This window comes from Diadema setosum, chromosome 3 (genome assembly GCF_964275005.1).
Source record: "Diadema setosum chromosome 3, eeDiaSeto1, whole genome shotgun sequence".
Lineage (NCBI taxonomy): Eukaryota > Metazoa > Echinodermata > Echinoidea > Diadematoida > Diadematidae > Diadema > Diadema setosum.
Genome location: NC_092687.1, coordinates 12,440,141 through 12,444,493, shown reverse-complemented (window position 1 = coordinate 12,444,493; position 4,353 = coordinate 12,440,141). Strand labels below are relative to the sequence as shown.

The window sequence follows — 4,353 nt, the reverse complement described above, 5'->3', positions numbered from 1 at the left end:
CAGCGCTACTAAGGCGACTGGGCTGTGTATAGTAAGGTTTTTCTTGTGCATTTACTTGCAGTTTCGGTACATTTTATTTTAACTTAAATTCAGTGTAATTAGTGTGATTGGAGGTCTTTTCCTGTGCTTACTTTCAGTTCCATTTTAAGCAAAACATGAGTGGACTTTTGTTGAATCTTTTTCATCTAAGTTTAACCTGCCTGATATTGAGTTGAATTTTTGGTTAGCAGATGACTTGCAGGAAGACTAAGTAGGACACGACGGCCAAATTGAACTGGTTAAGCTGCCATGATCATCCCAGTAGCCAAATGGTATCTTGGATGAAGGAAAGGTGCAAAAGCAGGGCAGTACATTGTAGTGAGAAGTAAGTGCCAACCGCTGATCTTTTTTTTTTTTTAGCATTTCCCTGATTGATCGACACAGACCGGAGGGTACGGTATACTACACTCGTATAAAGTTAAATCTCTTGTACTATATTGGAAGCAAAGTGATGATCGTTTATGGCACTCATGTTTAGCATTGCCCCCTTCACGCTCTATTGCACATTTTATCTTCTGCAGAACTAGTGGAAAATTCAACCAAACTTGATGGTACCATAATTGTGTCTTCATGTGCTTGGATCCCCCGACCCCCCCCCCCCCAAAAAAAAAAAATGTAAATACAGTGTAGATAGAAACTTAAACACCAACTTCTAAATGGGTAGGCCCTAGCTAAGATATCCCAGATTGTGTCTGTGTTGAATGTTTTGTTCCCATAGTCAAAATAGGGGGAGGCCCCATTCCCCCAAAGGGCAAGGCTTGAAACATCGTCATCAGATCCAGAAGGGTTACAGTCATAGCATATGAAATGTTAAAATGTTGATATCTTTAATCGTTGATGAGGAATGTAATACCATATGTTGCCCCATGAAAGATGAGTAGGTAGCTCAAAGCGGTCTTATTTTTAGTATTACTCGCATATTTTTAGTGATTATGATCATGTGAAAATGTATTAAAAATTGATAGATGAACATGGTCAGTAAGTAAATTGCAGATGAATGTCTGCTGTTAAATGATATTGTTTCTTTCATTTCATTTACATATTTCAGTACCTGGTACATTTAACTGCAGTGAAGAAGTTAAAACCTGCTTATAATAATATGTAGAGCTTTCCTGGTTTACAAATTTTAACTTTACAGGTGGGACAGGATTTTGAAATTTTGGTTCCCCAGGCAGCCTAACAGCTCATCATGAAGAAGCCATGATATTCAGAGATATCCTGAGATACGCCGAGAAGCAGGTGGACTGGAGGAACTACCTCAACTACCATATGGAGCATTGGAAACAGGTCGGCATATCGTCATATGCAAATTGAAACGTCGGATCAGATACATTATTTGAATTAATCTTTTTCTTTTGTTATTTGTGATTGCGGTAGTTAAATGCTCCACAACACTTTCTTGGAGCATTCTGTTTCAGTCTTAAACAGGTCATTTCACATTATACCAAGGAATTTTGAATTGAACAACAACTTTGAAATTTAGCAGTTCATTTTATAGACCAATTTACGATATAGGCACACTCCTACTATTTCTAGTTCAGGGTAGCATTTTCCAGGGTAGTGTACCGGTACATCAGAAGTGAGAAGAAAGTGTAGGGTTTTCATACAACTTGTTTATTTTTATTTTTTTAACGAAAACCATGAACGTAGGCTACAGACAGTTGGAAGTTGTCCTTGATGTCATTTGATAGGATTTGTTAAGATTTTGCCAATGATTCCATTGTGACTTGCAGGGCTGGGTTTTTCTTGTGCATTTACTCGCAGTTTTGGTCCATTTCATTTTAACTTCAATTTGGTGTAATTAGTGTGACTGGAGGTCTTCTCCTGTGCTTACTTTCAGTTCTATTTTAAGCAAAATACATTGTATGTATGTGAGTGGGCTTTTTAAAAATCTTTTTCATCAAAAGTTTGTCAACGTTCTTCAAACTTGACATTGACTTGAATTTGAACAGATGAACAGTTGAAGTTGAACAGATGACTTGCAGGAAGACAACTAGGACACGACGGCCAAATTGAACTGGTTAAGCTGCCATGATCATCCAAATAGTCAAATGGTATCTTGGATGAAGGAAAAGTGCAAAAGCAGGGCTGTACATCGTAGTGAGAAGTAAGTGCCAACTGCTGACCTTTTTTTAGCATTTTTCCTGATTGACTGACACAGACCGGATGATATGGTATACTATAAAGCTAAATCTCTTGAACTATTGGAAGAAAGGTGATGATTGTTTATGACACTCATGTTTAGCATTGTCCCCTTCATGCTCTAGCGCACATTTTGTCTTCTGTAGAACAAGTGGATTGATTTCAAGCAAACTTTATGAGAATCGTCTTAAGGCGTTTAGGTCCCCCCCCCACAACAACAACAACGACAACAAAACAAGTAAATAGATAGAAAATTAAACACTGTCTTCCAAAGGGGTAGGATATCCCAGATTGTGTCTGTGTTACTAGTAAATGTTGGGTTCCCATATCAGAATAGGGGGAGGCCCCATTCCCCCAAAGGGCAATTAAGGCTTGAAACATCATCAGATCCAGAAGGGATGCAGTCATAGCATGGTGTTGATGTCATTCATCGTAGATGAAGAACATAATACCATGCATGTTGCCCCATGAAAGGTGAGTAGGTAACTCATTTAAAGGCTCTGATTTTTAATCCTCTATTTCCTGTGATTATATGATCATGCTAAAGTTTATTGGTAATTGATTGATATATACATTGTCAATAAGTTAATTGCAGTTGAAGGTTTGGTATAAAATGGTTAGTTCCTTTTTATTTCATTTACATATTTCAGTACATTTAACAGTACTTCAAGAAGTTAAAACCTGCTCATTATAATATGTAGTGCTTTCCTGGTCTACAAATTTTAACTTAAACTTTATAGGTGAGACAGGATTTTGAAATCTTGGTTCCCCAGGCAGCCGAACAGCTCTTCATGAAGAGGCCATGATTTTCAGAGATATCCTGAGATACGCCGAGAAGCAGGTGGACTGGAGGAACTACCTCAACTACCATATGGAGTATTGGAAACAGGTTTAGCATATTGTTATCTGCAAATGGAACTGGCGGATCTGCCAAATTATTTGAATATTGTTCTTTTTTAATTTGTGATTATAGTATTTAAATGCTCCACAAGCATTCTATTTCAGTCTAAGACATGCTATTTTACATTATACTTAAGAATGTTGAGGGAAACTCAACATTTGTTAAAATTTTGGCTGATTCAGCTGTTCATTTTGTGACCAAGATATATTGCACTCGCTAAAAGGCCTCTACATTGTCCCAAAAGTTTAGATATTTTCATTCATTTCATTTTATTCTATTTCACTATTATTCCTTTTTATTTCAATATAAGGTCATGCAGTTGCAAAACAAATATTTCATGATCATTTATAATTTGACCTTCATATGTTAGTTCACAGATGTCAATCCTGTGCAACATACGTTTGCAAAGAAAATAAGAACAGAGAAATGATAATTTTGGTAGATATTCTAATATTTGTTTCATTTCTTCCACTTGTTTACCGTCATATACATTAAATGCAATAACACAAAATGATTGTAAAGTAGCATAATCGATTAGATATTGCTTGTTTGAAGCATTTGATGGCTAAGTTTCTGTGATGTCCAAGTCAAATCCATATCTTACATTGAACTGGTGGAGGCAATAGTACTAGTGTGCTATTGTGGACTATTGTATCATACGTTCTTTATTTGTCATTACATATTCATTTTGTAATCCACAGATCACTACAAACATCACAGTGTACCTGGAGACCTTTGCGTGATCACATGTACAGCCAGCTACAAAATCTACATAGAAGAAACCAAATGGAGGCTGGCCAATTGCACAACAAAACATCTTCCATCCATCAGGCTACAAACACCTGGACTCTTCGTAGCCCACAATTTCAATTTGCCAGGGCACACCATGAACAACCTCAAGATCTGCATTATGATGACCTGCTATGGTAGCATGGACAAAATCCGCAAAGTAGGCGAGGAACAGCTTATCCACCACCTTGGATGTCTATACAGTCACTAGACTTAATGTTTCTTTCAGTAGCTACACATTATAAATTTCACGACACTTGTGATGTCTGCAGGATTTTAGAATCAAAATTGAAATAAAGTTCTTGCTTATGAAATAATAGTACATGACATTTCCTATGTTGCTTCACTAGCCGTGTTTTGCCTCTTTGTCACCATCAATTTGAGGAAATTGTTCGAGCTGAGTGTGTGAAGAAAATAATATCCAGTAAACTCTGCTTATCAAATTCAAATCTTGTTGGACTGAAGAAAAAGAGCTTTTTAAT

The 4,353-nt window shown here is 36.8% G+C and overlaps 1 long non-coding RNA gene across 1 annotated transcript; it reads left to right on the top strand.

Annotated features, from left to right (window-relative positions):
* The first annotated feature begins 243 nt into the window (after positions 1 to 243).
* On the top strand, positions 244 to 4,138 carry LOC140247039 (uncharacterized). The gene is made up of 5 exons (XR_011902584.1): positions 244 to 364; positions 1,178 to 1,326; positions 1,992 to 2,146; positions 2,955 to 3,070; positions 3,784 to 4,138. It is a non-coding gene; the product is annotated as an uncharacterized lncRNA (long non-coding RNA).
* The last annotated feature ends 215 nt before the right edge of the window (positions 4,139 to 4,353 follow it).